Source organism: Rhinolophus sinicus, linkage group LG07 (assembly GCF_036562045.2).
Source record: "Rhinolophus sinicus isolate RSC01 linkage group LG07, ASM3656204v1, whole genome shotgun sequence".
In the NCBI taxonomy this organism is placed as follows: domain Eukaryota; kingdom Metazoa; phylum Chordata; class Mammalia; order Chiroptera; family Rhinolophidae; genus Rhinolophus; species Rhinolophus sinicus.
The window spans coordinates 122,533,231-122,558,249 of NC_133757.1; positions in this window are offsets into that span (position 1 = coordinate 122,533,231).

Below are 25,019 nucleotides of genomic sequence, written 5' to 3' on the forward strand. Positions count from 1 at the left end.
AAAACACACGTTCTTAAATGTTTGCAAATAAAAAAAACCTCATAAATTCCCAAGAATTGCTTCAGTTACACAGAAATAAAGGAACAGTAACACAAGGTGAGCTACATTCCATTGTTTTTCAAAAACCAGAATAAATCTTGTTTCAAGCTATAATCTACCTTATATTGAAAAAAATAATATGTAGTTTGGATTCAACATGCAAGTTTTGATTGAGTGGGCTTTAAATTTGATTTAAAACTCTAAAATTCTCCCAGGTTATTGTGTCTGTTCAGAATAGCTTCTATTTACGCAAAGAAAAGCTTTGTTTTTAAAGGAGTAATTGATGATAGAATTAAGATCTAATGTTTTCCTTCCCCATTTTACTCAGAAGATGAAAATAATTATTAGTTGTTTGGGTTAAAGAACCCTAAAGGAAAAGTGTGGCCAATTTAAGGTTTGGAGAAAAACTACAATGGAATAATTTTAAATATGTTTTAGTCATTTCTTTAGTTTGCTGTCTATATATTTTATTTACTCAATAATCAAAGCAATGCCTACTCTGTCTAAGCACAACACAATGCTTGGAAAAAACACAAATGCACACTTTTTCCTGCCGTCAAAAAGAGACAGATACTGAATACAGTGTAACACAGTGTCAATGTTGTTTTGTAGAAGAATGAGGCAAACAGTAAGCCATTTTAGAATTTCTCTCTCAAAATTAACATTAAATAACACAACATGCTTAATTACGTGTTTTTTGGGTTTTTTTTTTTTTTGCTATATAATACAGAATGAGGTTTTTCTAATGCCCTTCAGAAGATATTATAAAACTCTCCACCTTCTCAGTTTGAATTCATTCTATTCCATAGTTAATAACATGGGGGGAAAGTCAGTTAGGAGAGAGGAGGTTGTGAGAGATTGGTTTTTTATTAATTTGTGATGTGATGTATCTAAGTGGTCGCTGAAACCAGGGACTTCTGCCTAAAATCTCTCTGCAGCTGCTGAAGGCTGGTGGAAAAGGGACAGAGCCAAAACTGTCAGAGTAGTTTTATTCCTCCAGTTTGCTGAGGCTCTTCATTCCCAGTCCCACCACCACAAAAAAAAAAAGAAAGAAAAAATCAGAAATATACTATCCTGCTACTGTTGACACTGTTTGTTTTTTCTTTCATTTAAAATACGGAAATAGTGTTAATATGTAAAATATCTATTTTGAACTCTCATTTACATGCATTAAAGGCTTTTATTTAAATGCTAATACCGTGTTTCCCTGAAAATAAGATCTAGCCTGACAATCAGCTCTAATGAGTCTTTTGGAGCAAAAATTAATATAAGACCAGTCCTATATTATATTATATTGTATTATATTATATTATAGAAGACCAGGTCTTATACTATCGTAAAATAAGACCAAGTCTTATATTAATTTTTGCTCCATAAGACTCCATTAGAGCTGAATGTCTGGCTAGGTCTTATTTTCGTGGAAACACGGTAATGCAGTTTTATAATAAAACATCAAAGTCTAGCATATTATATTCTAATAATCAACTTTAATTTATGGAGGAGGATCAAGAATAGTTTTCTGGAAGCCATTTTTCCGGGAAAAAAAATTAGTCACAGGAGGAAAACACAAATGCCTAATACCTTAGGAGCCTAGAAGAAAGACACCTAAACCAACCTTGGAGCTTCGGGGAAAGCTTTTTTAACTGAAGTCCCTGCATGAAATAAACCCTAAAAGAGCCAAAATAATGAGCCAGGCATTGTGGTGACAGGGTAACCGTGGTGGGAGTGTGAGGGAGACGAGGTAACTCCACGCAGATTGAGAGTATGCGGAGAGGCATGCATGAAAAAACCACAGAGTGTGTAATTTCATTTCCTGTAGATGTAAGAGCAACGCATGTGACGCTGGAGAAAGAGGCTGAATGCTACAACAGAGATATGAAACTATCCTACAGCGGCAATGCAGGACCAGTAGCAGGCTTTAATTTGGGAGAGCTCTTTACAGCAGCTGGGAGGCAGATGGATTCAAGGGTCAGGGTCAGATCAGCTGGCAGAGAGCCAGGTTAGCCGGCTGCGAACACTGGCCATTTGAGAAATGATGAGAAACTCTATGAAGATAATGATAAGATGTTCACTACTCATAACAATGTTCAAAGTTGTTAAATATTCAGAATTAAAATGGGCAGGGTTAAGATGGGTGATTGGCTACGTGGTGAGGGTGGGGGAGCGAGGAAGAAGGAAACAAGAAGGAAAACACCTGGATGTTCAGCTTGAGGACCTGGGTAAGTGATGGTCCCCCAACAGAGAATATAGAAAAATGGCAAAGCACGTTTTAGGGAGAACAGAGCCCACTTAGGGATCGGAACTCTCACTGTCTCACAGTTTGCTGGAGCTAATGAATTCCATCCAGAGAAATATATTTTCCATAGGTAAAGAGGTTTGCATGAACTTTCTAACCTGACACTGAAAGGTCATGTTTACGTTTGCTGAGACTTTAATCCAGGCTCATCACTTCACTTAGGTGCTTGAGCACTTAGGTGCTCAAAGTAAGAAAAGAAGTCTAGCAAGTAATTGGAGGGAGAGTATTTAAAAGAAGTATTTCATGTCATAATCAATTCACCAAAAGTTTAACCTGCGCAGGATGCATGCTTTTCTCACTAATAATAACAAACCTTACATAGTTTTTGCTACGGGCTGTGTTCTAAGTAAGCACAACCCGATTTCGTCCTCCCACAATGCTACGCTGTAGGCGGTGTCATTAGTCATACACTACAGAGGAGGAAACCGAGGCCAGGACTCACACACTGGAAGTGGCAGGGCTGGAATTCCATCGTGACAAGCGGACTCCCCAGTCTGTGCTCTTCACCACCACATGAGGCTGCCTTTCTTACAATATGGAATGGTCTTAATTTGAATCCTCACCTTCTTCTGACATCAACTTAAAATGGAATTCAACTGCAGTTGCAAAAATGATATAGTAATACTGGGGTGTTTTATATGTTAAAAATCAAAGGACTTGAGATGTGGATGACCCAGAAGCTTCAGTCAGGGAGTCGGCGGCAGCCTCCATTCACACCCGCTCAGAGCCTGAAATCCCAGCCCCCAGTCTCACCAGAATGAGCTTTCTGGGGCCACGGAGACTGAGTCCCACCTCACCACTAAGAGCTTCCTGGCTGCACAAACTGCTTACAATTCCCACCTGTTCTTGGACCACACAATCTTTACATTTGTTTTGAATATTTTCATTCATTTATTTAATTATTAGCACTTAAATATTGTATCTGTCAATCCGATAGTTTTGAAACTGAAAGGAATTATTATGCATGGGCTTATTCTGTCTTTGAAAAAAGTATCTAACTTCTTTGTAACCAAAGTAATACACAGTCACACATTTAAGTAAATCCTAAATTAAACAGATTTAAGTGCGGTTCATTTTACACACGTAATATCCATTTTTCAGAGAACTACCAAAACACCACACTTCAAGTCCTCACAGTGGGTTAGGAAACACATTTGACTTAAGAAATCATCAAAGAAGTCACAGAAGTTCTTTGAGAATCTAAAAACTGTGCATTCATTGGGAACCTAGAGATGTATAAAAGATCTAACTCTATTTTAAGGGTAATACAGGAATTTTATAGAATCCACAGATAAGAAAGCAAGGTAGGGTATCTTTCATACATATCTGTTCTTCTCAATACACGTGTATGTACCATTATCTTATATAAATTTGGAAAACATTAAAAATAAAAACTAAAATTTACTGAGTGCTTACTACATGACTAGCACTTTTCAAAATACTTTGTGTTTTCATTTCCATAATCCTCAAAAAACGTATACAAAAGTATTATTCCCATTTCACAGACGCCAAAAGACAAGTAGTTTATATAAAGTCACACAGCTGGTAATGATGGAATATTTTCAAAATATTTAACAGACACCTTCTTTCTTACAGTATACTTTCATTAGTTTAAAGATATAAAGCTACTTTTTTCTAAAAAGATAACAAATTACAACTTAAATAGTGGCTAGCGTAACTTATTTGAGCAAAGACCATAGCATGCTACATGTATGACAAGATCTCTTATTACTAGAGAAGTTAATATGCTGAGAAGTTTTACCAGAAAATTTTCTGCTGGAAATCCAATGAATTTTTTTTTTTTTTAATAAAGAATAGGAACACACGGTCTGAATTTAGGACAGAACATTGAAACAGAAACTGCTCTACTTTTTTTGAGATGTGTATTCATCATAACCCGAGTGATAAAATTATGAGGCTACACAAACTGCTTACATTACTAGGGTGTTTCATCATGTTTGCATTTTGGTGAAATAAAAATCTTGTTTGTTACTTTTTTCCCCATAAATTATTCAATGATAGTTATTTATAGTACTCAAGTATCTTAAAGGTAGTGATGATGGATTTATTTCTGCTTCTCCACCGTCCACAGGAAATAAATTCAATATTGTGGTACAGGATAGTGCAGTACTAGAAAGACAGGCAAGGGTGTCCTTTTTCTTCTAATTTAAATTAACTCATAATATTCACTGTTTTTATTTATACTCATATACAGAGATACGTGCTTTATTATACCTGAAAGTAGAAGAAATGCCACAACCATTTTGGAAAACAGTTTGGCAGTTTCGTAAAAAGTTAAAACAGACGCCTACCATCTGACCATTTCACTCAATCAAAAGAAAAGGAAATATATGCCTGCACAAAATTGGCACATAAATGATGATTGAACTTCTATTTGTAATAACATCAAACTACAAAAAAAAAAAAAAAGGAAAGAAAAAAGCCAATGTCCATTAACAGATGAATGAATAAACACATTGTGGTGTATCCAAACCTTGGAATATTACTTAGCAATAAACACAAATGAACTACTGATACATGCACCAATGTGGATGAATCTCAAAGTAATTATTTTGAGTGACAGAAGCCAGACACTCCCCCAAAAAAGTGTTTATGCTGCATGAATCCATGTAAAAAATGCAAACTAATCTATAGTGACAGAAAACAGATTAGTGATTATTACCTGAAGGGAGAGGACACCAGGGAAGAGAGAAGGACGGATTACAAAGGAGGACAAGGAAACTTTTAAGAGAGATGAAAATGTTCACAGTTTCTGTTGTGGTGATGCCTGTGTGTGTGTGTGTGTGTGTGTGTGTGTGTGTGTGTGTGTGAAAACTCATCAAAGTATACAACTTAAATATACAGTCTGTGTTAATTACACCTCAATAAAGTTTTAATTTTTTAAATAAATTCAAAAAGAAGAAGAACTGTGAAGTCAATACTTTAAAATTGTTTTTTAATAGGCTTCATTGTGCACCATCAGCATGGAAAGCTATTCACTTGTCATCTCACAATGTATACAGGACTATAACTATACTGCATTTACATTTTTTTCCCAGAGAGTGCTTAACAGATTGTAATTGCTTGATAAAGACAATCTAATTTTTCAAATGGATTTCTTTTATTTGCTATATGACTAATACCTTTTAGAGTGTATTCTTATTATAATTTTCCTGTAATTCTTTTAAAAGTGGACATTTGATACCCACTAATAAGAAAATACTGCATTTAATAAATCTGCTCCATAGCAAATTTTCTTTGCTATAAGATTAACAAAATATTGATTATTTTTTTCCCGAAAGTCAGTTTAAATTACTGTTAATTTCCAGAAATAGGCTGATTGTACTTCCATTCTTTCCTGTACTTTTACAGAAAGAAAACTGATTACCCCATCCTCCAAGTCCCCGTTTCCTAACTGCAGTAGCCAACCAGTTGTCCAATATATCAGCCTAACGACCACCCCTAACAATACTGGCTCCACAGCCAGAAAACGCTCCTCCCAGAACTGCTTGAGGAGACTTCCCTTAAATCTTGGAAACCACGGGCTCCACCTAGTGGCATTTCCCCCAGCTGATATTAGGGTTTGAAAGTATTTAATTTAGCTTTCTGTTCATGGCATTACTGTTTCTCATTTCAATTGCTTTAATAAAATTATAAAATAACAGCTCTGTTCTATTTAAAATAATACTGTTCAATAGAGTTGTAGTTTCCATACTTTTCTAATTATACAACCTTAATTACTCTAGTGCTTAACATCATGCTTTTATTTGATTTATGCTAAATGGAAAGAAAATGGGATCACTTTTTTAATGGTAAGGAAATGGAGAGATACATATGATAGTATTTTCCAAAAAGGGAGTCCATTAACTAGCCTGTATATTCTCTAGAAATTAATCTAATGATTCCATAAGATAAATTATAAAAAGCAGGGATCTCGTGATCATGGCTGTATGATCTTTGTACCTTTTCATTTGCAAACTGCTGTTCTTTGAGACATCTAATTTCTTCACCAGACATCTTATTTTTTATATGAAAAGTTGTGATTACATGTGGCTCACATTTAAATCAGCACTTTTTAAATGCCAATTAGGATTTCTGCAATGATCGTACATTTTGCTCACCAGACAAAAGATAATTCTGGATTCAGGTTCAGCAGTCTATTAAGAAAGCACATTCCATTTCCACTGGGTCAGACCATTAGGAAAATGTGGGTTATCTGACATGTCAGGAGGGCTTCTAAACACTACACGACTTCTGAGAAACATTATCTTCAGCCAGGAACCAAATACTCATCCTCAACTCCTTTCATCTGCACTTTATCTGTACTTTAAATTGCTTCACCTGAAATCCTCTCTACTCATTCACAAATGCACATACGTACGTGGCCTGTGAGCGTACATGTGCACACACACACACACTCATGCACGCACACACACGGACACAATTTTCCTACCTTTTCTGATTACAACTAGGATACACTCAGCCTTTTAACTCATACCAAAGTGATCGACTGATGAAAAGAACATTCTAGGGCAACCACGGGTGGAGGCCAGGGATAGGTGGAAGACACATCCCTTTTGGTGGGGGCACTCCAGACGGGATTGAGCCTGCAGCCTACTAGGACTTCCAGGTGGCAGCAGTCACCAAGCTTGTGCCACGTGGCTGTGGGAAGGCAGCGGCGCCAGAACCTGTACTGACAGAGCAGCAGTGATCCCGCCGACGCCCGCGCTCAGAGCGCCTGCTCACTGGCCCACCTAGTAGAGCAGAGCAATGACACGACAGCCACATCAGAGAAAGCCTGGATAATGACAGGATGAAGATGGGCAGGAGACAAATTGTTTTTCCATATCCCTGTAGAGGTGCAGTTCCTGGCATATCACAGATGATCAGTGCTCACTGCAGCAAACAAAAAGAAAGGAAGGACTCAGCCCCTAGCCCCTGCTTTACCACTGAGTTGCGTTCTAGAAAGGGGAGGACAGTACTTATTCTTCCCTTTCCCCCTCTTTCGTTCTGGAGGACAACTAGGAAATCAAAGTAAACAATTCTTGTATGAGCTACAGCCGGAGTTCACGATTTTGTACATTCACGTGATGAAGAGTTCAGGAGTCATTTATAAAATGTAATCACATGCACATGCTTGGTGGGACACACAGGAGCCAGTGGTTCTTATGGTTACTGTGATTCCAAGCGAGTCTAGAAACACAGAGCTTTGAATATGGTTGGTTGCCATAGAGACAAACAAGCAATTTATAGACTGTCCAGCCTTAGAGGATTAATTTTAATAACTCCCATCAAGAAGCAATATAGCATTGCAGTTGACAGCACAGGCTCTGGGTGCAAAAAAATCACCAGGGTGCAAATTCTCTCGGTAAGAGATTCCATGTGTGTCCTTGGGCAAAGTAACTCAATACTCTCTACCTTAATGCTATTTTCTATAAATCTAGAAAACAAATACAATAATAATACAAACATGTTTGAGGTATTATGTGAAATCAGATATCATATTCATGTATATGTATAAATATGTATGAATACACACACAAATAAGCATCCTGCACAAGTGAGTGTACAATACATGTTATTTATTAGTCCAGGTCATTATGAAGACTTCTAGCTTACGCTCACCTGCTCTGCAGATGGCATTCGTGTATCTGAAAGAGACATTCTATCTCACAGCTTGTCCATCTGACCCTTCTGTACACAACATCATTAATATCTCGGTATATAAAGACTGCTTCTTTGCCCCTTCTCCATCTTCTTGGCTCAATTACTACGGTATATTATTTTCTCCCTTCTAGGTAGACTCTAAACTGCAGAGGACAACATTGGTTAAGCTATTTTGGTTATGAGATACCTCACATAATGAAAGCTTATTGTAAGAATATGTGTGGGAGTGAAAACCATAAACCTCATCCCTTCATCAACAGGGATTTCAACAGCCTGCTATCAATGTAACTCTATTAACTCTTGGTCTCTGCTTCTAAGTGTCTTCTCTGCCTCTTTCTGCTAACGGCTGGCTGATTTCCTCCACTTTTCTCATTCTAGTTTAGGAAGTTACAGCTTTTCTCATTAGCATCCCCTCAGGGACAAGTCTGGCAATGCCACTCTCCTCTGGCTGGTCTCCAGATTAGCTATGGCGGCTCAGAGGATAGCTCCCCGTGCAGGGTTCTCAGACTCTGCTGCGCATCAGAGTTGTCTGGGGTTTTGTTAAAACACAGGTTGCTGGGCCCCACCCACAGTTTCCAGGCACTAGGTCAGTGGGTGCAGCATGAGTATTTGCACTTATAAAAAATCCCCAGATGACACTGATGGTGTCATTTCACGGACCACACTTTAGAAGACCTGTCCAAGAGCAAGCAGTGATCATCTTTTTCTCACGAAGAAATTGGGCTGCGTCCCTCTGCAGTGAATGTAAAAGAAGCAGTTTCCCTGGAAGTAGAAATTGGGAGAACAAAGCACCAAGTACATTATATAGTAGGCTCCCCTTATCCATGGGGACATGTTCCAAGATCCCCAGTGGATAATACTGAATCTTATATATACTATGCTTTTTCCTGTACATGCTGTGGAGGCTAAAAAACTAGTACTTTTCCTCCCACCTTCTAAGTTCTTCTAGTGGGGCTAATGCTCAAATTAACAGAGACAGATTAATGGAAGAAAATCAAATTTAATACGTGTGCACAGGGAATTCACATAAGCACGAAAAATCCCAAGACACTGAGGTAACACTGGGTCTATGTTTTCTTGGACAAAGGAAAGAGGGAGGGACAGTGATGGGATTTCAAAGGAAGTAGGCAATTTGCAGGTAGTTGAGGAAGAGCAGAACATGCATGGCAGATAAATTCTTGCTTCAAAGGGACACAGGGTGTAATTTAGCTACCAGGCCCCTGGTTGGCACCTTCCTATCTACCAAACTCAACTCACATTAGGCGGAGGCGAGCATCCTAAATTCTCCTTCCTGGAGAAGGTCTTTCCATCTGAATCTCTTAGGCAGGAAAGTGGGGAGGGTCAAAGGTTCTTTCTGACTCTTGTTTAATAACCAGCCTAAAATCAACATCCCCAAACGTCAAACTTCAATACATACACTTTACAGCTCTCTTTGACACAACCAAATTGCCAGCATCACTCGTCTTGCATTTTAGAGCCACTAGGAAGTCAAAAGGGGGCCACTTGAACACAAGCCCTGTGATACTGTGTCAGTTGATCTGAAAACCCAGCCGGCTACTTAGTGACTAATAGGCACGAAGACGCCGGACAAAGAGATGAGTCACGTCCTGGGTAGAACAGAGTGTGGGGCATCAGATTTTATCACGCTATTCGGAACAGTGTGCAATTTAAAACTTATGGATTGTTTATTTCTGGAATTTTCCAGTTAATATTTTTGGACTGTGGTTGACCACAGGTAACTGAAACCACGCACCAAAAGATTCAACTGCCAATGAGGGGGGACTACTATCCCTCAATAAAGCTTTTTAAAAATTAAAAGCTAGGTTACAGCAGGAATTCTCCTCCAGCCCAGACATCCACTGAGAGTTGCCCTCCATCAGAATCATGATCTCATTCAACGCATTTCCTGGACTCTGAACCACTGCTAGTTTACCTACGATTTTCTGACCTTTTCCTGGAAAATGGCTCCATTTCATCTACATGTCCACTCCACAGTCATCTTTATCTATCATCTCTCTCCCAAGCATTTCTAGAAAGCTCTCCTTCAGTCTTTCAGAATCCTTCTTTTTTTTTTTTTTAATCTTAAAACATAAATAGGAAAGTGATACCCTATTAGTCATTTGTCAGGGAACACTGGAGAAAAAAATACACACAAAAAATTTAAATATAAATGGTGATCTGTGCAGTTTGCTATACCCAAAATTGATGTTATTTTATCTTATGATTCTTGGTTTTATCATCCATTGGCTTTCTCAGAACTTTAATTTAATGTTGCAATACTTTACAAATAAGTTTTAAGTAGAGTTTTCCTAAGTAATGAACCCAATAAGAGGGACAACTAAAAGTAGAATTGCTCTGCTTGAAATAAACAGAGAACCAAGATCTGCTCAGTCAGCCTTTCTCCACATTCTCCCCCATGAGGTGGCTCCGAGGCACCTCCTCATGCCCCTGGGCTCTGTGGAACCCAATTCGGAAACCTCTGGCAGCGTGCAAATGGCACAAATGTTGAGGCAAAAATATGAAGCAAAAAGATAGGTCTTTTGTTTCCATCCTTTCTGTACAAATTTGAATTAGGCAAACATCCCTTCTGAGAGCCAGACGCCTTATCTAAACATGGTGTTAGACACCCTTTGCTAAATGAATCATTGCAATCAACTTGCGTATACAAAGGTCCCTGGAATACAGTCAGTTTCACTAACATGAGTTCCCTCTCTCTTTATTCCCTGAGTTTGAATTGGAAAGACTGACACACAGAAGCATCCAAGTTTACACTTTATTTTGTCACAAGCATACAAAGTCCAAGATAAAGCAATGTAACCATGATACCTACAGAGAGAATTATCAGAATTAGGTTTAGTTCAAGAGGAATTTTTTTTTTGTACTTCTGAAGTATCAAAGTATGAAAACTATTAAATAAATGGAAATGAAGTTCCTTTTTATATGCCCTGTCACTTAAAAGATAATCAGAACATATGCTTCCAGACCACTTAAATTGCTATGTTGATAACACTGTTTAATATTTGTGACATTCCATCGTAGACTTAAAGTAATTTGAATTTCTAAAATTTGCATTAAAAATACTCAGAGGGAAAACTCAAAATTAAACATTTTTTTCACCATCAGGTTGATAATACGCAGTTATTAAGGAAATTCTTCCTTCTGGGCTATTCTCTCACCTTTCCCAGGCCAACACTTTCTCAGCACGGAGAACAAATACTACATTGATTTGCCTACTTTGGACAGTCAGGTTGAAGAAACAGAGACATCTGGAAATGGGTAAATGTTGCAATAAATATAAAAATGTTAATTTTATATCAGCATTTCTGTGTAATTATTTGCAAAGCTAAATGGCTATCTTAAAACACATTATGGCTAAGAGACATGTTCTTTTACATGAACTTGACAGCCAAATGTGACAGTGAGGAGCCATTTCTCCCCACTGTTAGGGGAATTAATGTGTAAACATCAAAGGCAGACTTCCAGGCCCTATAAAGGGCAAAGTGATGTACTTTTCCTGTCAGTGCAAGAGGAACACTCTTGTGTCAAACTTTTCTGCTCATCATGTCTGAAGTTTCTGAATTATATATTTTGAGGCACAGCTTGGGCAAAGTCAATTTAAAATAAAGTGTTTTCTCTGGTGTATATCAGCTACTTCTGCATTTCCACTCTTTTGCATTTGAATGCCATTTTTGAACAGAGAAAGCATTTGTCCAGGTGCAATGCTCTGCTCTCCCACTGGGGGTGCAGGCCACCTTCCTCGTGGATGGTGCAGTCACATGCCTCCAACGTCCTCCTGTACGTCTCCCCTTCAGAATCGCCTCAGGAACCTCACACTCAACCTGTACTCAAGAAATCCTTTAGTCAATAAGGCCCCCCATCACCACCTCCAGCCTGACAAATAAAACTGCTCTTCCAGAAACGGCTCTGCTGGGACCAAGCAGCTCAGCCTGAAGCTTAGCCCTGATTTCTTCACTCTCTCATCAGATCTCTTTTCATTCCCATCTCCTATAAACCTCACAAGAGTCAGTCCCTTTCTCTTTAGCAGCAAGGCCACCACCTTTGAGGAGCTTCCTAAATGCTCCCATCATTTACTCTGCAACAAGAGCAGTTGTTTAGAACACAAAGAAAGTACTCGCTGTTTTCAGTGTCTTGTCATCGCCATGAAGAGAAGAGCCCAGTTTCTTTAGACCCTCCGTATTAATGACTCTGGCTGTCTCTGGCCTTGTTCCTTTTCGCTCTTTCCCTGTCTCTGTCTCCCTGTCAATATGGAAATCTTTCATTTATTTGAAAACACACAGTTCTCTCTCTTCTCTGGGCTGGACTCTCTATCAATTTACTTGGGCAGTGCCTCTCAGGCTTCAAATTCCAGAAGATATTATTATTTGGGGACACTTGAGGGCACTCCCTCTCCCCAACCACTGTTACATATCTACTTGCCAGGCTGCCCTCTTGGAATGGGGGCACAGCCAAGGGCTCCAAGGGGAACCCCGTGAGCATCAGTATTGGAGTTCCTCTATGCAACTGAGAGACCCTAAGGGAGTGTGGGGGTTGGGGTCACAGAGGGTCAGAAAACTCCAAGGGGAGAAGCAGAGACCAGGACCAGGGTACCCCACCCAAACTGATCACAAGATGGTCCCAAGCACTGGAGGGGAATCGAAAAATTGTGAAGCAGTATTCAGAAGGCAGGGCCCCTGAGGCCATGGCCGGATAAGAGTCCTTTTTCCTGGAGTCCAAGGGACCACTGAAAGCACAGCCTTTCAAATTTCCACTTTTTGGCTCAATTAGCTGAGTTTGGACAGTGTGGGGGCAAAATTCCTATGTGGGTTAAGAATCTTTGTGCAAGTAACAAGATATTCATGTAGGCATCCTTACGTCAAAGGGGAATGTTTTATATGGATGCAGAGGTAGCTAATGAAATTCAAGGGAAGAAATATGGCTGGGCCACAGAAAGGACCTGGAACAGTGATTAAAAACTTTTCAAATACTTCTTTCAATATCTCATGTCTGCTCCTTCCTTGTCTCTCTGCAGACTGGCTTTTTCTGCTCCTCTGTCCACATAGCAAACCACAGACTAAGCACAGTTCTCCAGTTTATATGTCGGAAGTCTGGCCTCTTGTAGCCTAAGGTCCAAGCAGGAAGTGGACCCATCTCTAAGTTTCTAAAAGAGAAAAGCCGATGTACTCAGCATTGGTTTGCTATCCACATCTGACCCATTCAGCTATGTTTACCCAAAGGGAAGAGGTCACACACACAGCAGAAATAACACTCGGGGCCACATTACTGTAACACAATGGGACATGATCAAAGAATTATTTCTGGGGTGCCACTGTCGTCACTGACCTCTGGCTTACTGCAGAGGTCTACATGCCTTTCTAGTTCCCAGGTACCTGGAAGTCTCTAGCTACACCACCAGCTAAAGCCACACCACACCTTGCAGGCCCCAAATCCTGTGCTACTGTAAAATTCTTCCACATCACCTGCTCCATAAAATATTACTTCTTCTTGTTTCCGTTCAAAAGGCTCTAAAGAGAAGGCGGCAAGGTGAGGGGGTGGTATATTTTTCCTGTCAGTAGGACACCATCGTGTTAGGTCTTAGAAAAACGGTCCTCTTCATCTCATAAAGCAATGGTAGGAATCGCAATTTTATTTGATTCCCTATTTATTATCACCACTAATCCAAAATGAGCTGTGTCAGAAGCCCCACTGTCCACTGTCCTCACCACGGGCCAGCCCAACAGTATTGTTCCAGACGAAGGGTCCTCACCTGGCCCCTCCCCCTCACTCTCCAGGGGAAGTCCTTTCCTGTCTGATACACCACAGGTTGTTCTGATGTGCTGACAATCACTAGGACATGGACTTGGTTACCAAAGGTTTAAAAATATCCAGCTGCCTGCTTCCCCTTCATTCTTTATGATAAGTACACCCCTGTAAGGCCCATCGAAAACTGCCCCACTGACAGACCTAGCAACGACCGAATTGGCAGCAGGCACAGGGTGTAGACACTCAGAGGATGACTCTCCATTTGGTGTAAGAAGTGATTTGACAGTCTTCTTTCCTATGATACTATTTCATTTAACAAGGTAATACAAAGGGTTAACATCTAGTTTGTCAAAAAGTCTCCTTTAATTATACTTTCCCTTCCTGGTTTCTCTCCCACCACAACCCAGGGACTTTAGGTGAGTAGAGGAAAACTGTCACCAGCGAACCCCACTCTCCCCAGGCTGCAGAGCTGCAGAATTCCTCGCGTACGTGCACTTCTTTTCAGCAACTGTTCTTCATCTGCCCTCTCCGGGCTCTTCCCAGACACGGGAACTTCCAAAAGGCATTCTCCCTGGTTGCCAAACTTTCCTGATGTTAGGCGAAAGACTTATTCCTTGAGTCCTGGGATTTCTGGTTTTAAGCTTTAAAATTTTACTAAACAATGCTTCTTTTTTATTTGTTCCCTCTTTTAAATTATTCAATAAAGAGATCAATTTCTCTCTCCTTTCCTTCTTTCTTTCTTTCTTTCTTTTTCTTCCTCTCTTTGCTCTCTCTTTATGATATTCCATATATGAAAACATTCATTCAGCAATGTGTACTTTTTAGCTATTCTGGAAGTCCTAAATACCATTTTTTTTCCAAACCACTTTCTAAAAATTATCTTATCCCATATGTGCATAAATCCTCGAAATCCAAAAGAACCTTTTATCTTCTAAAAGCAATAAAGAGAGAAGGTGTTACTTTGCTCAAGAAAAATTCAGCATTTTGTTGGAACTTAATGAAATTCTTTTTGAAATAATAAAAACAAATACTATTCCATTTCACAGTGTGTCCACTAGATGGCAAAGTACTCCTCCATTTTTATGTCTACAGAAAGGGCCCCTTATGGCTAAGAAATTTCTTTTGTGTACCGCGTATCGTATTGCTCAACGTATTTTCAAACTCTAGACTTCTGATTATCTGTTAAGTTATTATAAGCAAAGACAGAAAAGTGATCATCCACTAGATATGCCTGTTTTATATAACTGACAAAGAAACCTTAGTAAACTTAAATAATTTTAACTCTGACTGAAGGTTCAGAAATGGTTACAAGCACTTTTGTTTCTGTTTCTCCTCAAAGGTAAAAGAATGTGCCAAACCAATATGTGGAGAGCATAATGCTATTTCTGGGTCGTATCACCATTCAGCAATGGTTTCTGCTCTCCTCATTGACTGAAGGAATTATTTGGATTTTTAGAAATAAAGCTTTTTAAAAGGTTAAGTACTGCAAAATGAAATGTCTTGATGATATCCATAAGAAATGGTGAGTAATGGGTTGGATTTTCTAGTAAACGGTACTTAATTTTTTTGAAGTTTCTAAAACTAAAAACAGGTTCTTTTAAATAAATCCTACGAGTTTTTTTCTTCAATTTTTAATGTATCTCACTAGACACTAAACCAAAGAAATATATACAACTCTCCAATAGAGATTTCACTAATTTGATTTAAATCTCTACTTCGATGAATGAAACTGCACCCTACAAAGTGCTGAGGGTTCTCTGGGGATCTGTGGGGCCTCCACACAGACAGTGGGAAAGGGTCTGACCTCTACACAGGTACGCTTTCCGATTTCAACCAGAGTATATAGACATCCATCCTTTCTCATACTGGGCAACTCCCTTCCTTTAAACAAAATGCAGTTAAAAAAAAGACATTTGAATGCGTCCTATTAAATACAGGTCAAATGAAAATCATTCGGTATGTACAGAAGAAGTAAAGATTCTATTTTTTGCCAATGGAAAAAAAAGACTTAATCTGATTGATTCTGTAAAAATAAAATTTTAAAATGTGCCAACAATTAAAAGTAGATAGCAGCTCTCATGTAAAATAAAAAGCAAACTTGTTTAACTGAATTTGCCGTTTCAGTCGTTTTGTTGTCATAGCATGTGGCTTAATTAAACACACTCATGGCAAAGAAAACTAAGGAAAGCAAGAGATCTAAGAGGCAAACAAATGTGCCCATCTGCCTGACACCGGGCTGGGTTCTGTTACGGGGGACTCCGGGGAGGACCGACTTACACAAACACAAACCCACACAGAGACATGCTCACCAGAACCTGTTCCATGTCGGGGAAGACGACGTATGAGCAGTGGGGGACTGAGGCACTGCACTGAAGGGGACCATTCTATAAGCCATATCGTTGGGGTTTAAGTGCTTCTACTCTGTGGGTCTTCATTAGCACAGACACAACATGTCATTCGAAGGGAAAAATTCTGAGCTGTTAATGAATTAATGAACGTTGTATCTCAGAGGATAGTTAATTGTTGGGAAAAGATGTAGAAAAAGTGATTGTCTAAGAAACATTACTCAGTAATGGAGCTTAGCTTCTGAAACAAACAAACCTCCCAGTGTCACAGTATGAATATAATAAGGACTTTTTTCTCACTTGTGTAACTTTCCAAATACAAATGTCCTCGCTATGCTCTTTCCATGTGTGACTCTGCCACCCTCCTAGGGCCTTGGGACCCACTGAACTCTGGTGGTAGAACGGGAAAGACACAGAGGAGAAAGTATACCAACTTCCTAAAAAAACAGCTGCCCTGGAAACGGCATTTATTGGCAAAACCTTTTCACGTGCTGCACTCATAGCAAAGCGTGGGGGTGGCCACTTCCCACCCACTCTCCACTGTGAGAGGCAAAGTAAGAGTTATAGCTGGCTAGCTATAACTGCCATAGAAATAAGAATTGCGAAGATAAAATAATTTACCTGATTAAACAAAAAATACAAAATACCAGAAAAGGTGACTGCATGTGACTTTGCAGCAATTTAAAATAAATATTGGGTCCAAAATATGTGAGACTCTGATTACAGATTTACTCAAGCAAAACTGTAGGATTTTCTTAATTCAATTTAACTCAGCTCAACAAATATTTGCTGTTTTTCTGTGGGAAAATATTAAAAAGGACATATGTAAGCACACTGACTCTAATTACTAGCAACTTAAAGTCGACTCAACGAAGAAGACCCATAAAGACACAATTATTGCACTAGAGCAAGTGGGATGGCAAGAAGTATACAAATAGCATGCACTAGAGTATTGGTGGGCATAATTTTGGGGGAAAGAAACAGATAGTAAAGATTTTAGGGTTTGTGGAACTATTCAACTTTGCTGCTGTTGTATAAAAATATCCATAAACAATACTTAAATGGGTGTGGCTGTGTTCCCATACAACTTTATTTCGAAAAACAGGCAGATGGGAATTGGCCTTCAGGCTATAGTCTGCTGACCCTGGGTCTAGAGGAATTAACAAAAATGTCAAACCTGCTCATAAGACAGATTTATAAGCTGATGAGGCTGAAGCATAAACTTCAGTAGAATACACGATGCAGTATGTTAGCCACAGGGATTATACAATCAAACCAGGCAGTCTCATCCACGGATACACACTGCACTACACACACACACACACACACACACACACACACACTTACACTTTTTCCTTTTTCTATTTGTTTTCTTCAGTATGATTAATCAAATACTTAGCTGTCATGCACTAGCTATGTGACTTTTTTTTCCTCTGAGATTTAGTTTCCTTTTGTGTAAACTATTTATAACAATGGTTTAATGTAATGAAACTATGAGGATAAATAAGAGAATTCATACTAAATGCCTAGCTGTAACCCCATCACGATAAATAGGGCAGTGGAGAGAACACAAGGAGAGCGTCAGGGGCGGTTTTTCCCATTCGCTAACTGTGAAGCAAGGCTCACACAGGGCGATGTACACTGGTCCCAGCTCTGGGGCTTCTTCCTCTGACTAGGAAGGGATTTTTTTAATGTAGAGTTGGTAGTAATACAGTAAAATCATTTAATTCCATATTTTAGAAGGTTAATAGTTTATAAGAGCAAGAGGCTCCCTGGGGAGAGTTTCTTGATTAATTTGAGGGCAGACTGCCTGAAGGGAGCAGCTGACTACAAAGCGTGTAATTATAGACTTCCCTCTTTATAGGTGACCTTAGTGTCACAAATAAACCTGTCAGAATTTTTTCAAGATATATAATGGGATGACAAGATTAATATCCTAGACCTAGAAAAAGACATTTTTGCAAAAAATTGTTGATCAAATTTTTAAGGTAAGACTTTAGCTCTTGACTGACCTCTGAGGTTCAGAACTGCTTTGAATTGTCATTTAATTTGAACTGCTCTTCAGACACAATATTTTGCAAACTTATAAACTGTGTTTTCCTCAAGATACTCCAGGTTGGGAGAAAATCAGCTCCCTGTAAACAGGTAACAAACGTAATTTTTCCATGACCATTTGACTTAGGTATTAAATGACCCACACATTGTGTGTGTGTGTGTCCTCTGCCTCCATACATTAATGAATTAGTTGACATTTTACCTGACTTTGAATCACGTAGTTTAGAGGTTTGTCAGCGGTTACTAATCTTCTTCCCAGGAGTGCCCTTCAGACCATGACACCATGGAACAGGGTGAAAAGAGCTTGGGGCCAGGGCTACGGGTTGCTGAATGCTTCCTCAGTGCCTACTGCCTTCTGCATGCACCAGCTGTCATTTGTAAAGAGAAATCAGTTGCCACAACCATTTGAAAATCACTGCTTCAGTTAATCATTGATTCAATGTACAGATGAGAACGTAACTTCAGGTTACTGTGGTATGCCTCTTTGGAGGGCAGAAGGCTGTCCTGTTCAGTCATCCTTGAAGAATACTTTTACTTCATCCTTGACAAAAAGGCACTTCAATAACAAGTAGTCTCAGGTGTTTAACTTCATGACAAAGTAACTGAACGAATGTATTAATCCTGCTGTCACAGATTAGGGAACACGTGTTTGAACTGCTCTCACTAGCAGCATGCTTAAAGTCCAGATTTCTACTTACGGTCTTTTCTAGGACATTTAGGTTTTCTCTATCAAGCTCCTCAAAAATTCTTCCAGCCTCCACTCAATGTCTGGTTCCAAAACAACTCCCACAGTTTTTAGTTCAGTTTTAGTAAAGAAGTAGCATAATTGAAGTTATTGAAATTAAAGCCAAGAAAATCAGACTCTTCGTTTGGAGAGTAAGAGAAAAGGTTGAGTCAAAGACCTACAAAGAATGTTTACTAATTGGAGGAGCAAATAATTGGCTCTAGTTTTGTCCTTTACTTTTCACTTCCGCATGGGTCAAAAGATTTCAAACATGGAATGTGCGACTGTTGTGCTGCCAATAACTATCCTGGCAATATTTCTCTCTCTAATGAACTGGAAGCTAATTAGGTGTGGTTTAATTTATCTATTTATACTATACATTCAAGGCACCCATTTCTACTTAGCCTATAAGTTCACTTTCAGTATTTAATGATGGGAGAAGGTATGCACGGAGCCTTTGTCCTGTGATCTATCCCTTATGATGGGACCAGGACATTGCAAGTGTGCTAGGTCATGAATGCAGCCATATATTCAATCTGAGTTAAGTATAATCACACGCACAAAAATGGAACTAAGAAGGGCCCAGATCAACATATTTGAGAAGTATGTTTATGATCATGATTTCGAAAGTGCCTTGTATATAGTGGGTGACATGGTCTGAATGTTTGCCCGCCACCCAGAATTCATATGTAGAAAATCTAATCCCCAATGTGATGGTATTAGGAAGTGATTAGATCGTGAGGGTGGAGCCCTCATGAGTAGGATGAGTGCTCTAATAAAGAGACCCCACAAAGCTCCCAAGCCCCTTCCAACAGGTGAGGACACAATGAGAAGTCGGCAACCTGAAGAGGGCCCTCACCAGAGCATGCTGGCACCCTGATTTTGGACTTCCAGCCTCCAGACTGTAAGAAATAAATTTGTGTTTTTTATAAACTACCCAGTCTGTAGTATTTTGTTATAGCAGCCTGAATGGACTAAGGATCTACAGCAACAAATGCAATCGCTATTAAAATGTGCTGACAATACATGCAGCGCTTATAATCTAATGTAAATTGTCCTAAATATTGTATGACATGCAGTGAGTTTTTCCTCCATGCTAGTGAGTGGACTGTTGGGAAATTTGAGGGGTCTTATTTGTCTGTTTTTCATCTAAGACCTGATTACCACTTCTCTATATAAACAGCTCTCTCTTCTCAAATTGTTTTCTCTTTATACACAACACCAATGTTTTCTGAATCAGTCTGTGGAGTCAATCATCTCACCATATTCAGCAGGGAAGAGTGATAAGTAGATGAATTAATCATGGTTGTGCTTATCTGTATAATACGAAAGCCAATCACTTTGGAGCTGATATGACTTAAAGTCAATGTTGCTCATGAATAAAAGCTATTTGAATGTCAATGACATCTTACATTCAAGCAGCTCGTTATAAAGTAGTAATAAAGCCTCACTGACATTTTCATTGCTACCACGCATACAATTCCTTTCAACCTAAGAAAGCTCTGAATGTGTCATTATAATCACAATTTGAACTCATGAATGTGCATTCTTATTCATAGATATTTGTTAGAGTTAAATTTTTATGTAAGCAAGACACTCAACAATTAATCCTATTACCTTTTGAAAGTATGAATAGTAAAGAGATTTATTTCCTAAACACCATGAATTCTTTTAAAACATAGCTTTTGGCTGACAATTTGTCCATCCATACCATCTACAGCCATTGAAAAACAGTCCGTGCCTTTCAGTTCTCCACTACTAAATCCAAGAGACATCCATAGAGGCAAGCTCTGAGGATGCACTTCATCTGTCTTAGAGCAATGGTCCTCAAACTGTGGCTCCCAGACAGCAGTACCAGTCCCATCACGGAATAAGATCAGGAACAACGGGGGTGATACCCAGCAATCTGTGACTCTGATGCGTGCTAAGTTTTGATAACGACTAAGTTAGTAATTACCGATAAATTTTTATCAGGCAAACTGCTGTTGTACGAGCCAGTCTACATTCTCTCGGTCCTTCTCAATTAGTCAACCTCCAGTTCCCTCAGAAGTGATTGCATCTGAGTCTGCATCCTCCTTGGGGACTGACGTGGGAAAGCTCAGGGATAAAAAAAGGAATTCCAAGATGCAGCCAATGTAGAATGGTGTGATGCAGGAGGGACGGTCTGGCTCAAAAGGGTGGCCCAGGGGACATGCTTGCATTGAACAGCTTAACTATGAGGGTGCAACATAGCACATTTCAGAAACAGGAACTGATAGGAAGAAACTGATGCCAGACTGAGAGAACTGTCTAAGTAGATTAGGTCATGACATACTTTTCCTGAGGACAAATGGGATAAGTCCCAAAATGGTGGCCTACTTGTAAATCTCCATTATCAAGGCTCGCTCTAACTCACATCTTTTATGGGAAATTTGTGAGACTCTGACTTCTAGTTCCTCTCTTCCACATTAGTTCCAAACTCTTGCTTTCCAATCCACCTTGCATATGTGGCCTTTGTTTACCTTCTAAATGCTTCTAAAGAAGTATTCGAGTTATGTCATTTCACTGTCTAAAAGTTCTCAGGGCTCCAATTTTTTCCGCAGCTATGTACGTTCTTGTTAACTGGACATTTAGGACCTCTACCATGGATATCAATTACTCTTCTACCCTCACCTATAACTGTTTCTCAATGTGCATGCTATTTCCGCAAAATTGGACCCTTTACTCTCCCTCAAATACTCCAATGTTCTCTCCAGGGTTATCCTGCCTCATTCTGTTCCCGCCAACTCCCTTAGCATTGCTGCTCTGATAAGATGTGCTCTCACTTTTGTAAGATGTGCTCTCACTCTCTCACTTGAACCTTTATAACCCTGCATTTATACTACACCATTCTGCTGTGAATTATATTTATCTGTGCATAATGTGGTAAGTATAATATGGTAACAATTGCATGTCAGTTTCCTCAACACATAAAATTAGAATTACAACATGTACTCCACAGATCTTGGTAAATGAGGCAACGAATAAGTATAATTTGGGTTCTATTCATCAAATTTCAACAGTTTATTACTTAAATATAAGGACAATAATGTAGAAAGTTGCTACAGCATCAATTCCAAAAACACAAGGTGTGATCGAATGATATGGTGAATGTTTAAATTAAAGAAATGTATTACAATAAAAGACACATTGTCATTAATCTCCCTCCAAACACTCCCCCCTCACTTTGAACATATTTATCCCATTGTTCTTGACACTTTCTGAAGCAGTTCTGGAAGTCATCTTTCATGAGTCCCTTTAGTTGTGCTGTCATAGCTGCCTTGATGTCCTGCATCATTTTGACTTTGGGGAAGAGCCAGAAGTCACACGGTGCCAGATCCGGTGAATACACCCATAATGTTTTTATTTTGCAGAAACGCCCTACCAGAAGCGATTTGTGACACGGAGTATTGTCATGATGAAGGATGAAGTAAAGACACTCATGAAAAAGGACTTCCAGAACTGCTTCAGCAAGTGGCAAGAACAATGGAATAAGTGTGTTCGAAGCAAGGGGAGTATTTTGAGGGGTATTATTGGCAATGTACCTTTCACTGTAACATTTTTTTTAATTTCAACATTCATCATCTTTTGATCACACCTTGTATTTATTGACTACTTACTATGTGCCAAGACCTAGTCCAAGTACTAAGATATTGCTGCCACCATGGAACGTAAGTTCTAGCTGGGAGAAACATATAAAGAACAGAGTTACACAATAATTTTAGAGAATGAGAACATAGTGAAGAAAATAAAAGTAGAAGACAGAACAGAATGTGATACTAGAGAAGAGCTACTTAAAGGTAGATTTTCAAGCAGGTCTGTATCTAGTGATTTGTTTATTTTTTTCATGACTTTTTATTATTCATCTTTTACATGTAAATTTTTCATTAGCACACAGGACAGAATAAGTTTCTGATTTTGTGAAGCTTTCACTAAAGAGAGAGTAAGATAATAAGTAAACAAATAAAAGGAAAACTAGTATGTGTATGGTAGTAAGCATTATACAAAGATAAACTGGGGCAAGAGATAAAGAGTGACTGGTGGGGTGGGTATTGATGCTTTAGATAAAGTGGTTAGGGGACATCCTTGACAAAGTCAACCATTTTAGCAGAGACTGTAATGACAAGCAAGAGTCATCTCTCTGATAATCTGATGAAAGACACTGCAGTGACCAGATATTACAAAAATAAAATAAAATTCCCATAGAGATCAGGAAATCTTCTAAGGAAGTCTGCTTAACAAACGGTCCTGCTCAGCTGGGCAAGCTTTTAGATATTTTGGCTCAGTGTCCAAAGTTCTGAAGACGTAAACTAACCAACCCTCCCAGATTTGGGGTTTTGCTTGCCACATGTTGAAGGTCAGAGGATATGAGTGTGGGAAAGTTTCTCTCCTGAGTAAGAACACGCTGAGTGCTCTCCGATGAATTCCTCCTCTGATGTGAGCAAATGCTTCCGTTACTTTGTGTGCTTTAAACTGATGCCAGAGTCATCAAACTACGTGGGTTTCTTTCCACTTTTCTCCATTTTCCTTGTCTGCGATCTTGAGCATATTCACATACATCATTTAACTAAACAAACAGGCATTACAGTAGCCTGTTCTCACTCTTTGTTGTTCCTGTGGCTAGACAATTTCTTATTTGAGTTTCCTGACATATTTCACAGTTGGAAGACATTAGGTACTCTGAGTATATCTTCCTTATAAAGGGCTTTTAGTTCTTAACTCCCATAAATTTAATGAAGAAAAGAATCAATCCCTCAGTCTGTTTTACTTTGTTTACAAGTAAGATCAAGAAATTGACATTTAACAAATAAAGTTAACCAATTAAAAAGGAACTGAATCATATTACTCTTTTGCCATTTTAAAGTATAAATACATTGGCCAAATGTCCACATTTAATATGCTAAAAGAAAAACCAAAGGAAAGAAAAAATTTTTAGCCCTACTCAACATGTAAATGCATAAGGAAATCATATTTCCAAATATTTATATATAAATATGTTTGTGTTCCAAATGTCGACACATCTCTCCTTTGCTCTGAATTTATTTGTGGAGTAATGAAATTGCTAAGTAAATTGCCGCCGCCAATTCTGGCTCTCCAATTGGCTCTGCTGGCAAAATTTCAGAGTCACATTTTAAAAGTCAGTGAAGAAGTAGCTAAAAGGAACTACCTGTAAAACACTCAATAGTTGTTCAAAGAATGCTCACCTGCCCACAGCATTAACACTGGACATCAGACCTATTCCTCCAAAGCTGGAACCTTGCACAAATCTCTGAGGAAAACTCTCCTGGCACAAAGCTCTGGATAAACCTCATCACATAAAAGGCAGGAAAACAGGGTTCTAGACCAGCCTCTGCTGCTACAATCGGGGTGGTCTTAGACACACTCAGCCCTTTTTGAACTCCGCTTTTATGGTTTGTAACAGGACGCTTTGGACTACATGACATTGGGGTTCTTAGTGGTTTTCACTTTCTGACCCTCAGATTTCCCCTGCTCCCATCCTCTCTAATAGCTGCTTTATGAGCCAGATTCACTGCTCCTTCATTTCCGGGATTTGTGAATACAGAGCAATGAGCCCAGGGATGGAACAGGAGACAGGAGGAGAGAGGAAAGACGCGTCTGGGGGGAGTCACACACCTTTCACCACCACACTTGAAGTCAAACAATTCACACTAGTTTCCATCAGTGAGTAACTCAGGCAGGAAAATACCTCAGGGTGAGAATTTTAAGAGAGGAGCTGCTGAGCCTCTCCTCTCTTTTAAGGTTGCTTCAGGCTTGTCGTGCAGACCAGAACCACGTGCTGACCCAAGAATGGTGAGGCCTGTCATTTCGGGTAAGAACACCACAGAATTCGAAATGTTCTGCGCAGGCATCTATCGCAGTGCAGCCGAGTAGTATTTTGAAGATCTCACATTCACAGTTGGAACACTGGAGATGAGCCCATGGTCCATGGTATGTGAATATGAACCTCTGGCTGTGGACTGTCTGATGTGCAGTATTTTTTCATGAGTAAAATTAGATGCCCTTCCAATATCTGGAGTCTCGTGGGCATTAACTGAGGTCAGAATGGATAGGTTAGTTTTGAGTTTTACTTACTGCATTTTAAAAAGGAAATTAT